Genomic DNA, 16,724 nt, shown 5'->3' on the forward strand with positions numbered 1-16,724 from the left:
TAGCTACATTTCTGCACACCCACCTGCTACAAGGCCTGCAGCCCCTTCGCCTCAGAACTTCCCCAGTCTTAATTCAAGCATTCAATTCCTACCACATCCCTCATGCAATGATATGTCGCTTCATTTTTGAAACATTGTCCCCCTCTTGTGGCCTTCCAACTTTGAAATTTACTGTTCAATTTTGAATTAATTCATATATGAATAAAATGGAAAAGCAACGATTTATCTGGCGAGTTATTTGAATGTTCTGCCTACGTCCACCTGTCTGACAGACGGACGGTATTCTAGTGGCTTGTAGCAGCAGCAGCAGCTAGGTGCGCTGCTTGCCTGCAGTAAATAGGATGTGTCCATCCATGGAACACTGTGATAGGAATCATGCCATTCATAGCACACAATGCTTGGATGTGTTCGACCACGTCTCACAATGGGACCACGTGTCACAATGGGCAGCCCACAGTCTGTAGCAGCTGCGCAGTAGTATTCAGCTTCAGTCTGCTGAGTGAGCCTGAGCAGACAGGTGGGCCATGCTCGCCTCCTGGTTACAATATCTGGCACCAGGAGAGTTAGGCCACGTTCACACGCTGCGGATTCCGCTGCGGATTAATCCGCACGGATTTAGCAAAAACCGCAGATAATCCGCAGGTCCAAAGACCTGCGGATTATCTGCGGTTTTGCCTGCGGTTTGGTCCTGCGGATTCACTATCTCCACAATGGTGGAGATAGGAACCCGCAGCGTTTTCCACAGAAAGAATTGACATGCAATTCTTTCTGCGGATTCAAAACCGCAGCAAATCCGCGCGGTTTTTTCCGCAGCGTCGGCACAGCGTTTTTTTTTACCCATTCAAATGAATGGTACTGTACACCGCAGCTAAAACTGCTGCGTGTCTGTAGCGGCCAATCCGCAGCGTGTGCACACAGCCTTAAAGCAAGACCTTTCATTTAGGGAGGGTAGTAGAGGGGGCGGTGTAGGAGCAGTGCTCCTCTGGCCTCTTTCCTAGTACTGAAGCGCGTTTGACCGTGAGGGGAGGGTGGCCTAACAAAAAAGGGGTTGGCCTATGCAAATTAAAAGCGCGTGGAGTGGAATCCTGGGGGAAAAAAAAAAAAAAAAAATCAGCCGCCTGCGCTTTTGTTATGCGCCCAGACTTGGTTTGAATGTCTTCCTCAGGGTGGTGTCTGTGTCATTCTCCACAATGGGTGCCTGTCTTAAGCCCTGTGGCCTTGCAAGCGGCAAACCATTTCTGGTTATCGCTTCTCGGCCTTTTGGCTAAGATCAAGTGTAGTATCTGTTCTTATCAGTTTAATATCTGATACGTCCCCTATCTGGGGACCATATATTAAATGGATTTTTAGAACAGGGAGATGGAAAAAGAGCTTGCTCACTTCACTCCACGTATCAGCCCAGTATGGCAGTTTCTCTGGGAATGGTGCACTCACTCTCTTAAGCGGTTTCCAAAGACAGATTGAATTGAAATCGGGATAAGCAAGTAGTGTTTTCAAAGCATGATTTGAATGCTTTTTTCCAATGTCGCTGCTCTGCAATTAGTTTTTCTTGGTCCAAGTTGCACATTTCCAATTCCTTAGCCTTGATTTAACTTGACCAACTCTTCTACTACTACTACTACTACTACTACTACTACTCTTATTCACCGCTATATGGGAGGCATTGCACTGTATTCAATGTGTCCGTAAAATAATGATCTATCTTGGCCTTTGCTGTTTGGTAGGTATAGGTGTGACAAGCTGCAGTAATGTGTTTGGCTTTGGATAGCTACATTTCTGCACACCCACCTGCTACAAGGCCTGCAGCCCCTTCGCCTCAGAACTTCCCCAGTCTTAATTCAAGCATTCAATTCCTACCACATCCCTCATGCAATGATATGTCGCTTCATTTTTGAAACATTGTCCCCCTCTTGTGGCCTTCCAACTTTGAAATTTACTGTTCAATTTTGAATTAATTCATATATGAATAAAATGGAAAAGCAACGATTTATCTGGCGAGTTATTTGAATGTTCTGCCTACGTCCACCTGTCTGACAGACGGACGGTATTCTAGTGGCTTGTAGCAGCAGCAGCAGCTAGGTGCGCTGCTTGCCTGCAGTAAATAGGATGTGTCCATCCATGGAACACTGTGATAGGAATCATGCCATTCATAGCACACAATGCTTGGATGTGTTCGACCACGTCTCACAATGGGACCACGTGTCACAATGGGCAGCCCACAGTCTGTAGCAGCTGCGCAGTAGTATTCAGCTTCAGTCTGCTGAGTGAGCCTGAGCAGACAGGTGGGCCATGCTCGCCTCCTGGTTACAATATCTGGCACCAGGAGAGTTAGGCCACGTTCACACGCTGCGGATTCCGCTGCGGATTAATCCGCACGGATTTAGCAAAAACCGCAGATAATCCGCAGGTCCAAAGACCTGCGGATTATCTGCGGTTTTGCCTGCGGTTTGGTCCTGCGGATTCACTATCTCCACAATGGTGGAGATAGGAACCCGCAGCGTTTTCCACAGAAAGAATTGACATGCAATTCTTTCTGCGGATTCAAAACCGCAGCAAATCCGCGCGGTTTTTTCCGCAGCGTCGGCACAGCGTTTTTTTTTACCCATTCAAATGAATGGTACTGTACACCGCAGCTAAAACTGCTGCGTGTCTGTAGCGGCCAATCCGCAGCGTGTGCACACAGCCTTAAAGCAAGACCTTTCATTTAGGGAGGGTAGTAGAGGGGGCGGTGTAGGAGCAGTGCTCCTCTGGCCTCTTTCCTAGTACTGAAGCGCGTTTGACCGTGAGGGGAGGGTGGCCTAACAAAAAAGGGGTTGGCCTATGCAAATTAAAAGCGCGTGGAGTGGAATCCTGGGGGAAAAAAAAAAAAAAAAAATCAGCCGCCTGCGCTTTTGTTATGCGCCCAGACTTGGTTTGAATGTCTTCCTCAGGGTGGTGTCTGTGTCATTCTCCACAATGGGTGCCTGTCTTAAGCCCTGTGGCCTTGCAAGCGGCAAACCATTTCTGGTTATCGCTTCTCGGCCTTTTGGCTAAGATCAAGTGTAGTATCTGTTCTTATCAGTTTAATATCTGATACGTCCCCTATCTGGGGACCATATATTAAATGGATTTTTAGAACAGGGAGATGGAAAAAGAGCTTGCTCACTTCACTCCACGTATCAGCCCAGTATGGCAGTTTCTCTGGGAATGGTGCACTCACTCTCTTAAGCGGTTTCCAAAGACAGATTGAATTGAAATCGGGATAAGCAAGTAGTGTTTTCAAAGCATGATTTGAATGCTTTTTTCCAATGTCGCTGCTCTGCAATTAGTTTTTCTTGGTCCAAGTTGCACATTTCCAATTCCTTAGCCTTGATTTAACTTGACCAACTCTTCTACTACTACTACTACTACTACTACTACTACTCTTATTCACCGCTATATGGGAGGCATTGCACTGTATTCAATGTGTCCGTAAAATAATGATCTATCTTGGCCTTTGCTGTTTGGTAGGTATAGGTGTGACAAGCTGCAGTAATGTGTTTGGCTTTGGATAGCTACATTTCTGCACACCCACCTGCTACAAGGCCTGCAGCCCCTTCGCCTCAGAACTTCCCCAGTCTTAATTCAAGCATTCAATTCCTACCACATCCCTCATGCAATGATATGTCGCTTCATTTTTGAAACATTGTCCCCCTCTTGTGGCCTTCCAACTTTGAAATTTACTGTTCAATTTTGAATTAATTCATATATGAATAAAATGGAAAAGCAACGATTTATCTGGCGAGTTATTTGAATGTTCTGCCTACGTCCACCTGTCTGACAGACGGACGGTATTCTAGTGGCTTGTAGCAGCAGCAGCAGCTAGGTGCGCTGCTTGCCTGCAGTAAATAGGATGTGTCCATCCATGGAACACTGTGATAGGAATCATGCCATTCATAGCACACAATGCTTGGATGTGTTCGACCACGTCTCACAATGGGACCACGTGTCACAATGGGCAGCCCACAGTCTGTAGCAGCTGCGCAGTAGTATTCAGCTTCAGTCTGCTGAGTGAGCCTGAGCAGACAGGTGGGCCATGCTCGCCTCCTGGTTACAATATCTGGCACCAGGAGAGTTAGGCCACGTTCACACGCTGCGGATTCCGCTGCGGATTAATCCGCACGGATTTAGCAAAAACCGCAGATAATCCGCAGGTCCAAAGACCTGCGGATTATCTGCGGTTTTGCCTGCGGTTTGGTCCTGCGGATTCACTATCTCCACAATGGTGGAGATAGGAACCCGCAGCGTTTTCCACAGAAAGAATTGACATGCAATTCTTTCTGCGGATTCAAAACCGCAGCAAATCCGCGCGGTTTTTTCCGCAGCGTCGGCACAGCGTTTTTTTTTACCCATTCAAATGAATGGTACTGTACACCGCAGCTAAAACTGCTGCGTGTCTGTAGCGGCCAATCCGCAGCGTGTGCACACAGCCTTAAAGCAAGACCTTTCATTTAGGGAGGGTAGTAGAGGGGGCGGTGTAGGAGCAGTGCTCCTCTGGCCTCTTTCCTAGTACTGAAGCGCGTTTGACCGTGAGGGGAGGGTGGCCTAACAAAAAAGGGGTTGGCCTATGCAAATTAAAAGCGCGTGGAGTGGAATCCTGGGGGAAAAAAAAAAAAAAAAAATCAGCCGCCTGCGCTTTTGTTATGCGCCCAGACTTGGTTTGAATGTCTTCCTCAGGGTGGTGTCTGTGTCATTCTCCACAATGGGTGCCTGTCTTAAGCCCTGTGGCCTTGCAAGCGGCAAACCATTTCTGGTTATCGCTTCTCGGCCTTTTGGCTAAGATCAAGTGTAGTATCTGTTCTTATCAGTTTAATATCTGATACGTCCCCTATCTGGGGACCATATATTAAATGGATTTTTAGAACAGGGAGATGGAAAAAGAGCTTGCTCACTTCACTCCACGTATCAGCCCAGTATGGCAGTTTCTCTGGGAATGGTGCACTCACTCTCTTAAGCGGTTTCCAAAGACAGATTGAATTGAAATCGGGATAAGCAAGTAGTGTTTTCAAAGCATGATTTGAATGCTTTTTTCCAATGTCGCTGCTCTGCAATTAGTTTTTCTTGGTCCAAGTTGCACATTTCCAATTCCTTAGCCTTGATTTAACTTGACCAACTCTTCTACTACTACTACTACTACTACTACTACTACTCTTATTCACCGCTATATGGGAGGCATTGCACTGTATTCAATGTGTCCGTAAAATAATGATCTATCTTGGCCTTTGCTGTTTGGTAGGTATAGGTGTGACAAGCTGCAGTAATGTGTTTGGCTTTGGATAGCTACATTTCTGCACACCCACCTGCTACAAGGCCTGCAGCCCCTTCGCCTCAGAACTTCCCCAGTCTTAATTCAAGCATTCAATTCCTACCACATCCCTCATGCAATGATATGTCGCTTCATTTTTGAAACATTGTCCCCCTCTTGTGGCCTTCCAACTTTGAAATTTACTGTTCAATTTTGAATTAATTCATATATGAATAAAATGGAAAAGCAACGATTTATCTGGCGAGTTATTTGAATGTTCTGCCTACGTCCACCTGTCTGACAGACGGACGGTATTCTAGTGGCTTGTAGCAGCAGCAGCAGCTAGGTGCGCTGCTTGCCTGCAGTAAATAGGATGTGTCCATCCATGGAACACTGTGATAGGAATCATGCCATTCATAGCACACAATGCTTGGATGTGTTCGACCACGTCTCACAATGGGACCACGTGTCACAATGGGCAGCCCACAGTCTGTAGCAGCTGCGCAGTAGTATTCAGCTTCAGTCTGCTGAGTGAGCCTGAGCAGACAGGTGGGCCATGCTCGCCTCCTGGTTACAATATCTGGCACCAGGAGAGTTAGGCCACGTTCACACGCTGCGGATTCCGCTGCGGATTAATCCGCACGGATTTAGCAAAAACCGCAGATAATCCGCAGGTCCAAAGACCTGCGGATTATCTGCGGTTTTGCCTGCGGTTTGGTCCTGCGGATTCACTATCTCCACAATGGTGGAGATAGGAACCCGCAGCGTTTTCCACAGAAAGAATTGACATGCAATTCTTTCTGCGGATTCAAAACCGCAGCAAATCCGCGCGGTTTTTTCCGCAGCGTCGGCACAGCGTTTTTTTTTACCCATTCAAATGAATGGTACTGTACACCGCAGCTAAAACTGCTGCGTGTCTGTAGCGGCCAATCCGCAGCGTGTGCACACAGCCTTAAAGCAAGACCTTTCATTTAGGGAGGGTAGTAGAGGGGGCGGTGTAGGAGCAGTGCTCCTCTGGCCTCTTTCCTAGTACTGAAGCGCGTTTGACCGTGAGGGGAGGGTGGCCTAACAAAAAAGGGGTTGGCCTATGCAAATTAAAAGCGCGTGGAGTGGAATCCTGGGGGAAAAAAAAAAAAAAAAAATCAGCCGCCTGCGCTTTTGTTATGCGCCCAGACTTGGTTTGAATGTCTTCCTCAGGGTGGTGTCTGTGTCATTCTCCACAATGGGTGCCTGTCTTAAGCCCTGTGGCCTTGCAAGCGGCAAACCATTTCTGGTTATCGCTTCTCGGCCTTTTGGCTAAGATCAAGTGTAGTATCTGTTCTTATCAGTTTAATATCTGATACGTCCCCTATCTGGGGACCATATATTAAATGGATTTTTAGAACAGGGAGATGGAAAAAGAGCTTGCTCACTTCACTCCACGTATCAGCCCAGTATGGCAGTTTCTCTGGGAATGGTGCACTCACTCTCTTAAGCGGTTTCCAAAGACAGATTGAATTGAAATCGGGATAAGCAAGTAGTGTTTTCAAAGCATGATTTGAATGCTTTTTTCCAATGTCGCTGCTCTGCAATTAGTTTTTCTTGGTCCAAGTTGCACATTTCCAATTCCTTAGCCTTGATTTAACTTGACCAACTCTTCTACTACTACTACTACTACTACTACTACTACTCTTATTCACCGCTATATGGGAGGCATTGCACTGTATTCAATGTGTCCGTAAAATAATGATCTATCTTGGCCTTTGCTGTTTGGTAGGTATAGGTGTGACAAGCTGCAGTAATGTGTTTGGCTTTGGATAGCTACATTTCTGCACACCCACCTGCTACAAGGCCTGCAGCCCCTTCGCCTCAGAACTTCCCCAGTCTTAATTCAAGCATTCAATTCCTACCACATCCCTCATGCAATGATATGTCGCTTCATTTTTGAAACATTGTCCCCCTCTTGTGGCCTTCCAACTTTGAAATTTACTGTTCAATTTTGAATTAATTCATATATGAATAAAATGGAAAAGCAACGATTTATCTGGCGAGTTATTTGAATGTTCTGCCTACGTCCACCTGTCTGACAGACGGACGGTATTCTAGTGGCTTGTAGCAGCAGCAGCAGCTAGGTGCGCTGCTTGCCTGCAGTAAATAGGATGTGTCCATCCATGGAACACTGTGATAGGAATCATGCCATTCATAGCACACAATGCTTGGATGTGTTCGACCACGTCTCACAATGGGACCACGTGTCACAATGGGCAGCCCACAGTCTGTAGCAGCTGCGCAGTAGTATTCAGCTTCAGTCTGCTGAGTGAGCCTGAGCAGACAGGTGGGCCATGCTCGCCTCCTGGTTACAATATCTGGCACCAGGAGAGTTAGGCCACGTTCACACGCTGCGGATTCCGCTGCGGATTAATCCGCACGGATTTAGCAAAAACCGCAGATAATCCGCAGGTCCAAAGACCTGCGGATTATCTGCGGTTTTGCCTGCGGTTTGGTCCTGCGGATTCACTATCTCCACAATGGTGGAGATAGGAACCCGCAGCGTTTTCCACAGAAAGAATTGACATGCAATTCTTTCTGCGGATTCAAAACCGCAGCAAATCCGCGCGGTTTTTTCCGCAGCGTCGGCACAGCGTTTTTTTTTACCCATTCAAATGAATGGTACTGTACACCGCAGCTAAAACTGCTGCGTGTCTGTAGCGGCCAATCCGCAGCGTGTGCACACAGCCTTAAAGCAAGACCTTTCATTTAGGGAGGGTAGTAGAGGGGGCGGTGTAGGAGCAGTGCTCCTCTGGCCTCTTTCCTAGTACTGAAGCGCGTTTGACCGTGAGGGGAGGGTGGCCTAACAAAAAAGGGGTTGGCCTATGCAAATTAAAAGCGCGTGGAGTGGAATCCTGGGGGAAAAAAAAAAAAAAAAAATCAGCCGCCTGCGCTTTTGTTATGCGCCCAGACTTGGTTTGAATGTCTTCCTCAGGGTGGTGTCTGTGTCATTCTCCACAATGGGTGCCTGTCTTAAGCCCTGTGGCCTTGCAAGCGGCAAACCATTTCTGGTTATCGCTTCTCGGCCTTTTGGCTAAGATCAAGTGTAGTATCTGTTCTTATCAGTTTAATATCTGATACGTCCCCTATCTGGGGACCATATATTAAATGGATTTTTAGAACAGGGAGATGGAAAAAGAGCTTGCTCACTTCACTCCACGTATCAGCCCAGTATGGCAGTTTCTCTGGGAATGGTGCACTCACTCTCTTAAGCGGTTTCCAAAGACAGATTGAATTGAAATCGGGATAAGCAAGTAGTGTTTTCAAAGCATGATTTGAATGCTTTTTTCCAATGTCGCTGCTCTGCAATTAGTTTTTCTTGGTCCAAGTTGCACATTTCCAATTCCTTAGCCTTGATTTAACTTGACCAACTCTTCTACTACTACTACTACTACTACTACTACTACTCTTATTCACCGCTATATGGGAGGCATTGCACTGTATTCAATGTGTCCGTAAAATAATGATCTATCTTGGCCTTTGCTGTTTGGTAGGTATAGGTGTGACAAGCTGCAGTAATGTGTTTGGCTTTGGATAGCTACATTTCTGCACACCCACCTGCTACAAGGCCTGCAGCCCCTTCGCCTCAGAACTTCCCCAGTCTTAATTCAAGCATTCAATTCCTACCACATCCCTCATGCAATGATATGTCGCTTCATTTTTGAAACATTGTCCCCCTCTTGTGGCCTTCCAACTTTGAAATTTACTGTTCAATTTTGAATTAATTCATATATGAATAAAATGGAAAAGCAACGATTTATCTGGCGAGTTATTTGAATGTTCTGCCTACGTCCACCTGTCTGACAGACGGACGGTATTCTAGTGGCTTGTAGCAGCAGCAGCAGCTAGGTGCGCTGCTTGCCTGCAGTAAATAGGATGTGTCCATCCATGGAACACTGTGATAGGAATCATGCCATTCATAGCACACAATGCTTGGATGTGTTCGACCACGTCTCACAATGGGACCACGTGTCACAATGGGCAGCCCACAGTCTGTAGCAGCTGCGCAGTAGTATTCAGCTTCAGTCTGCTGAGTGAGCCTGAGCAGACAGGTGGGCCATGCTCGCCTCCTGGTTACAATATCTGGCACCAGGAGAGTTAGGCCACGTTCACACGCTGCGGATTCCGCTGCGGATTAATCCGCACGGATTTAGCAAAAACCGCAGATAATCCGCAGGTCCAAAGACCTGCGGATTATCTGCGGTTTTGCCTGCGGTTTGGTCCTGCGGATTCACTATCTCCACAATGGTGGAGATAGGAACCCGCAGCGTTTTCCACAGAAAGAATTGACATGCAATTCTTTCTGCGGATTCAAAACCGCAGCAAATCCGCGCGGTTTTTTCCGCAGCGTCGGCACAGCGTTTTTTTTTACCCATTCAAATGAATGGTACTGTACACCGCAGCTAAAACTGCTGCGTGTCTGTAGCGGCCAATCCGCAGCGTGTGCACACAGCCTTAAAGCAAGACCTTTCATTTAGGGAGGGTAGTAGAGGGGGCGGTGTAGGAGCAGTGCTCCTCTGGCCTCTTTCCTAGTACTGAAGCGCGTTTGACCGTGAGGGGAGGGTGGCCTAACAAAAAAGGGGTTGGCCTATGCAAATTAAAAGCGCGTGGAGTGGAATCCTGGGGGAAAAAAAAAAAAAAAAAATCAGCCGCCTGCGCTTTTGTTATGCGCCCAGACTTGGTTTGAATGTCTTCCTCAGGGTGGTGTCTGTGTCATTCTCCACAATGGGTGCCTGTCTTAAGCCCTGTGGCCTTGCAAGCGGCAAACCATTTCTGGTTATCGCTTCTCGGCCTTTTGGCTAAGATCAAGTGTAGATCTTGGCTAGGAGAGTCTGTGTTTTTTGTCCTTCTCAGCACTGCAGCTTTTGCTGCTTTTGCTTTGAGAGGGGACTTTGCAGACACGAGCAGCGATGGTTAGAATTCGCTTTGCTGAGCCTGGGGAAACCCGGGTGAAGCATGGTATCCGGATCGATATAGATGCCGGACATGAAGATGATTTTCCCTTGGGATTTTTTGTGAACAACGTTCTTTTTGGAGTTCTGAAGCTGAGAAAAGAGGAGATTCTGTGTTTGCAGCAGTTCAGATCCAAATTTACTCTTGTTCTTTCTTGTATTTCAGCTTGCAACAATCTCTATGGGACACTGAAGCAGAACGTGGAGAACACTGTGCTGGATGGGCTGACCTTCACCATCCTGTATTCAGATGAGGAGCTGCCTCTCACCCTGATGATGTATAACCCTCATGTGCCTCTGGAGCTGATCTGCATATTTTTGAATAAACATTGTAAGGTATGTAGACCTCCTACCAAGGTCATGAATGAGGTTGGGCTGTGGACAGGAAAGTATAGATTTATGGTAAAGTTCTCAGAAAGCATGGATGAGCCAGGAGGAATTCATTATCCCCCCTGTAACTTTTCCATAGGGAAGGAGAGAGGTTTTCTCTTCTTCCCTAATGCTCCCAGGTTCTGCAGGCACTGCTGGGTGTATGGCCATACACAGGCAGACTGCCCTGCTGGAAGCCAGGTGGTGTGTAGAAAGTGTGGTGAGGTCGGTCATCCTAGTAGCCAGTGCACAAATGAGATTGTGTGTAACCTGTGTGGGGTAGGGGGTCATGCCTTTAAGGACTGTAACCTTAGACCCAGCACATATGCAGGAGCTGCTAGGAGGAATTTTGTAATGCCTGACCCAGATCACCTTGTGGATTTTGTGGAGGAAATGACTGAAGAGGAGAAGGCTGAGAGAAAGCAGCTGGAAGCTGAATATAAGGAGCAGAGAGAGAAGTTTCAGAAAGAGCACAAGGAGAGATTAGAGCAACGTGTCAGAGACAGGATAGTGAATAGGATTCTGGCTGAGGAGAAAAGTGCTGAGTCACTACCTGTGAGAACACACAAGCCTGAAGCCGTTCAGAGAGAGATTCCACAGACAGCTAGTGAAGAAAAGGTGGGGGCCCCTGGCAGGAGCAGTGTGTCTGCTGAGGAGAGAAGTGCTGAGTCATTGCCCGTGATTACACACAAGCCTGCAGCCGAGCAGAGAGAAGTTTCCACTGAAAAAAAGGTGGGGGCTGCTAGCAGGAGCGAGGCAAGCTCTGAGAGGAGAGTTCAGGAAGAGGTCACAGACACTGACGGCGCCACCTGGACTACAGTGCAGAGGCAGACCAGGAAGAGCAGACTGAGCTCTGTGCAGAAAGTACATGGAAAGGAAAAAAGGCAGGACTATGCAAAGCAGGAAGCAAAGACTTCTGGGATGAGCAGAAGCACAAGATCTAGTGCAAGAAAGAAGCCCAGCTTTGAAGTGCTGCAGCAGCTGTCTGAAGACCAGGAGAATGTGGATGACAATAAGGAAGAGGTGACAGAAGATATCCCTGACATGACTGTCACATTGCAAGGGGAAGAAGGGGAGTCAGCCAGCCTGTCTAAAACCCCCAAGATGGAATGGAGTGAAGACTCCTTGGAGTCTGAAGATGAAGGTGGTCAGGGTGACTTTGACCAGAGTGAGGAAGAATCTGCAGATGACACAATTGTCAAACTGGTGAAACTGAGCCCCTCATCATCCTGTACCAGCGCTGGTAGCCGCAGCTCCACAAGAAGCTACCCAACAGTCACAGAACCCCAAGGTGTCCGTTTTTTAGGGGAAGACTTGGGGTACACCGTCTGCACATCCGGTGTTACCCCTCAAGACGGGAAAGGCTGAAGACCAGATGGGGCTGTGGTCGTGATCTTCCTAAAAACCTGGAGAGATGGGTTCCCAACCTGCTCAGTTGGCAATATCGTCACTGAACGTGCGACTCATAAAGTCGGCACAAAGGAGGGCCTTTATTTTAGATTATTTGGGAACCCTTAAGGACGATGTTTACTGCATTCAGGAATGCGGATTTTCTGACTCCCTGGATGACAGTGTGTGGCCACATGGCCAATGTATTTGGTCTGGTTCAGTTATTAATAAAAATAGTGGTGTTGGAATTTTAATTGCTAATAAAAGTATTAAAATTGAATGTTATACAGTTATAGAGCCAGGAAGGTGTGTTATGTGTGAGATTACTTGTAGAGGGTGGAGGGTTAAGATTGTGAATGTGTATGCTTCGGTTGATAAAGAAGAGCGATTGGAACTTTTTGAGAAATTGTCTTTTTTTCTGCATGGGAGAATACCTGTTGTTTTTGTTGGTGATTTTAATTGTGTCACTGAAGGTGTGCATGTGGATGTCACTGGGAAAAAGTTGAGGGGTCTGATTGAGGATTTTTCGTTTGTTGATGCTGCAGAGTTTTTCTTGGGAAAACCTCCTCCCGTCACTTACAAAGCTGATAGGGGGGGCATTGAATCGAGAATTGACCGTATTTTGTTGTCAACTAACATTGTCTGTAAGCATTTTCAACAGGAAGATGTTCCTTTTTCTGATCATGTTATTTTGCGTGCGCGTTTGGAAGGTAAGGTGTCTTTTGCGCATGGTCGTGGTGTATGGAAGCTAAATGTACGTCTGTTAGATGATGAACGGATCATGATTGCCTTTAGAAGGATGTATGCGAAGTGGAAACATAGAAAAAAAGATTTTGTGAATGTGTTGGAATGGTGGGACTGGATGAAGAAGGAAATAGGTTTTTTCTTTAAGAAGTGGGGAAGGAAAAAAGGTATATATAATAGAGAAAAATTTAACGAATTGGGTATGAGATTAGAATGGCTGAGAAAACTGAGTATGATTGGAGTTGAGGTGGATGATTTGATGTGTCAGGTCAAGAATGAGATTAAGAAGTTTATGAATGAGAAAGGTAAGGAGATGATATATAGGTCTAAGATTGAGCATTTGGAAAAGAATGAGAAGTGTACTAGGTTTTTCTTTAAAAAAACTTTTGGTAAGAAAGTTGATATGGATGAGGTGATGAATGGGAATGGTGTGTGTGTGTATGGTGAGGATGTGATGAATGTGGTTGAATTGTTTTATAAGGAGTTGTATGGTGCCAAATGGTTGGATGAAGGTTTGATGGCTGAAATGTTGGGTAAATTGGAAGGTCGGCTAACTGAGGATGAGAGTGAGTTGATGGATGATGAAATTGTGTTGGATGAAGTGAAGAAGGTCGTAATGTCTGCAGGTAAGAATAAAACGCCTGGGAAAGATGGGTTGCCTATAGAGCTGTATGTGAAAGAGTGGGATACTATGGGAAATGATTTGTTGGAAGTATGTAAGTATATGTTTGATAACAATGTACTGTGTGAATCAATGAGAGAAGGAGTGGTTGTATTGATTCACAAGAAGGGAGACCGGAAGGACTTGGGAAATTGGAGGCCGATCACCCTTCTGAATGCTGATTATAAGGTTTTCAGTAAGTTGTTAGCAAACAGGATGAGAGATATGATTGGGAAAGTAATTGGTGAGGATCAGGTGTGTGCCATACCTGGAAGAACGATGAATGAAAATTTAGTGTTGTTAAGGGATGTGATTGGTGATTGTTTGGGCCGCAAGCTGAAATGTATGGTTTTTTCTGTGGATTTTGAAAAAGCATTTGATAGGGTGTCGCACATCTTTATGTTTAATGTCTTAGCGAAAATGGGTTTTTCTAGGAATTTTGTGAGTTGTGTGAGAAGCCTGTATTGCAATGTATCAAGTGAAATTTTGGTGAATGGATTTTTGAGTAACAAGGTTAAGGTAACGTCTGGTGTGAGACAAGGGTGTCCTATGTCACCCATTTTATTTATAAGTGTGATTGAGGTTCTTTTGTGTATGATAAGGAGTGACAAGTTTATGAAAGGTGTTTTGATTCCTGGAAGTGGTGGGAAAGATCTGAGAATATTGGGATATATGGATGATGTGGTCATTGTGAGTGAAAATATGGCTGCAATGAATAGGGCAAAGTACTTATTGAATATGTTTTCCAGGGCCTCAGCCTTTAAAATTAATTGGGCTAAATGCTCCTTTAAATGCTTTGGTGATAACAGCATTAAATTGGATGAGGTTAAATGTGAAGATGGAGCTATTAAGGTACTGGGAATTAAATTCAATAACAACTTAAAGGGGAATGAAAGTTGGGACGACTGCGGAAAGAGAATAGCACAAAAATTAAATTTCTGGAAGTTGAGGGAGCTGACATTGACAGGGAAGATTTTGATTATCAAAGCAGTGGTGCTTCCGATTTTGCTTTTTGTTGCCAATGTGTACCCCTCGGCTTCTAGAAAAATTAAAAAAACTGAAAAAATTATTTTTACTTTCCTCTGGGGGAGTCGAATGGAAAAGTTAAAAAGAGAGCATGTGTATAAGATGTGTGTGAATGGTGGTTTAGATTTTCCAAATATTGATTTTTTTCTAGGGGTAAGTTATATCAAAATGCTGGTGATTTGTATGGGTAAGGGGAACAAATGTGCTTGTATGGTAAGATACTCCGCTGGTTGGATGTTTTACAAGTTGAATTGGATCAAAAGAGATGCTACAGTACCTGTTGCTTTCAGGTGCCCGCTGTGGTATGAAAGAGTGGAGAAAGTCATTAGGAAGTACGATCTGATGGATCAGAGTATGATTGACTTTGTAAACAAGAAAAAGATCATTAAAATGGTGAGACATAGAGAGATGGTGTGTAATATTGATGGCTTGAGAGGGGAGGATGTGCCAAATATGTGGAAAAAGTTGGGAACGCAAGGTATGTCCAATAGACAGAAAGATATTGCATGGATGGTTCTGCATGACATACTACCTATAAGGGATGTGCAGAAGAGGAGAGATCTGATTAAGACTGATGTGTGTCCAAGAGATGGATGTGGTTCAAGAGAGATTGTCAGACATATGCTGTGGGATTGTGAATTTGCTTATGATGTGTGGAGAGGAATGAGCACGCTGTGTAATGGATTGGCAGGTGTGACTTTTGTCAATTGGAAGGTTGCAATGTTTGGAATGGGAGCCTGTAATAGCTTGAAAGATAGAGTGTTATGGTTATTGACTGTGTGTGTAATGGAAAGCCTATGGGACGCAAGGAATCTGCTAGTTTTTAAAAGGAAAAAGATGACAGTTAATGAAGTTTTAAAACTGATTTTGTCTCGTATGTATGTCATCTACCTATGGGACAAGAAACGTGGTGCCATCGATGCGGAAGGGGTATGGAAGTTTAAGAAATGGAGATTCCTGGTAAAGTATAGATAAATAGAGGTTTTTGGTAAGGTATTAATAAATGGTTTAACATGTTTTTTTTCCTTTAGCTTAAATTGTTAATTATGTGTTGTATTGCTTGGTTTCAATTCAATCTTTTTAACCTGAGGTTAAAATTAAAAAACTTTTTATATAAAACGCCATGATATGATGAGAGGTTACATACCGGAAAGAGCTTTAAGTAGCTAACTTGATGGTGGAAATTACAACCGATCTGACATGGTAAAAAAAAAAAAAAAAAAAAAAAAAATCTGTTCTTATCAGTTTAATATCTGATACGTCCCCTATCTGGGGACCATATATTAAATGGATTTTTAGAACAGGGAGATGGAAAAAGAGCTTGCTCACTTCACTCCACGTATCAGCCCAGTATGGCAGTTTCTCTGGGAATGGTGCACTCACTCTCTTAAGCGGTTTCCAAAGACAGATTGAATTGAAATCGGGATAAGCAAGTAGTGTTTTCAAAGCATGATTTGAATGCTTTTTTCCAATGTCGCTGCTCTGCAATTAGTTTTTCTTGGTCCAAGTTGCACATTTCCAATTCCTTAGCCTTGATTTAACTTGACCAACTCTTCTACTACTACTACTACTACTACTACTACTACTCTTATTCACCGCTATATGGGAGGCATTGCACTGTATTCAATGTGTCCGTAAAATAATGATCTATCTTGGCCTTTGCTGTTTGGTAGGTATAGGTGTGACAAGCTGCAGTAATGTGTTTGGCTTTGGATAGCTACATTTCTGCACACCCACCTGCTACAAGGCCTGCAGCCCCTTCGCCTCAGAACTTCCCCAGTCTTAATTCAAGCATTCAATTCCTACCACATCCCTCATGCAATGATATGTCGCTTCATTTTTGAAACATTGTCCCCCTCTTGTGGCCTTCCAACTTTGAAATTTACTGTTCAATTTTGAATTAATTCATATATGAATAAAATGGAAAAGCAACGATTTATCTGGCGAGTTATTTGAATGTTCTGCCTACGTCCACCTGTCTGACAGACGGACGGTATTCTAGTGGCTTGTAGCAGCAGCAGCAGCTAGGTGCGCTGCTTGCCTGCAGTAAATAGGATGTGTCCATCCATGGAACACTGTGATAGGAATCATGCCATTCATAGCACACAATGCTTGGATGTGTTCGACCACGTCTCACAATGGGACCACGTGTCACAATGGGCAGCCCACAGTCTGTAGCAGCTGCGCAGTAGTATTCAGCTTCAGTCTGCTGAGTGAGCCTGAGCAGACAGGTGGGCCATGCTCGCCTCCTGGTTACAATATCTGGCACCAGGAGAGTTAGGCCACGTTCACA

At 45.1% G+C, this 16,724-nt stretch overlaps 6 non-coding genes across 6 annotated transcripts; all 6 read left to right on the forward strand.

Annotated features, from left to right (window-relative positions):
• The first annotated feature begins 1,244 nt into the window (after positions 1-1,244).
• Positions 1,245-1,435, forward strand: LOC141058556 (U2 spliceosomal RNA). Its single transcript, XR_012222243.1, has one exon. It is a non-coding gene; the product is annotated as a U2 spliceosomal RNA (small nuclear RNA).
• Positions 1,436-3,009: 1,574 nt separating this feature from the next.
• LOC141058557 (U2 spliceosomal RNA) lies at positions 3,010-3,200 on the forward strand. Its single transcript, XR_012222244.1, has one exon. It is a non-coding gene; the product is annotated as a U2 spliceosomal RNA (small nuclear RNA).
• Positions 3,201-4,774: 1,574 nt separating this feature from the next.
• Positions 4,775-4,965, forward strand: LOC141058558 (U2 spliceosomal RNA). Its single transcript, XR_012222245.1, has one exon. It is a non-coding gene; the product is annotated as a U2 spliceosomal RNA (small nuclear RNA).
• Positions 4,966-6,539: 1,574 nt separating this feature from the next.
• Positions 6,540-6,730, forward strand: LOC141058560 (U2 spliceosomal RNA). Its single transcript, XR_012222246.1, has one exon. It is a non-coding gene; the product is annotated as a U2 spliceosomal RNA (small nuclear RNA).
• A 1,574-nt stretch (positions 6,731-8,304) lies between these two features.
• LOC141058561 (U2 spliceosomal RNA) lies at positions 8,305-8,495 on the forward strand. Its single transcript, XR_012222247.1, has one exon. It is a non-coding gene; the product is annotated as a U2 spliceosomal RNA (small nuclear RNA).
• A 7,129-nt stretch (positions 8,496-15,624) lies between these two features.
• On the forward strand, positions 15,625-15,815 carry LOC141058517 (U2 spliceosomal RNA). Its single transcript, XR_012222207.1, has one exon. It is a non-coding gene; the product is annotated as a U2 spliceosomal RNA (small nuclear RNA).
• Positions 15,816-16,724: the final 909 nt, after the last annotated feature.

This window comes from Dendrobates tinctorius, unplaced genomic scaffold, assembly GCF_039654945.1.
Source record: "Dendrobates tinctorius isolate UK_male_01 unplaced genomic scaffold, ASM3965494v1 ptg000212l, whole genome shotgun sequence".
Classification (NCBI taxonomy): domain Eukaryota; kingdom Metazoa; phylum Chordata; class Amphibia; order Anura; family Dendrobatidae; genus Dendrobates; species Dendrobates tinctorius.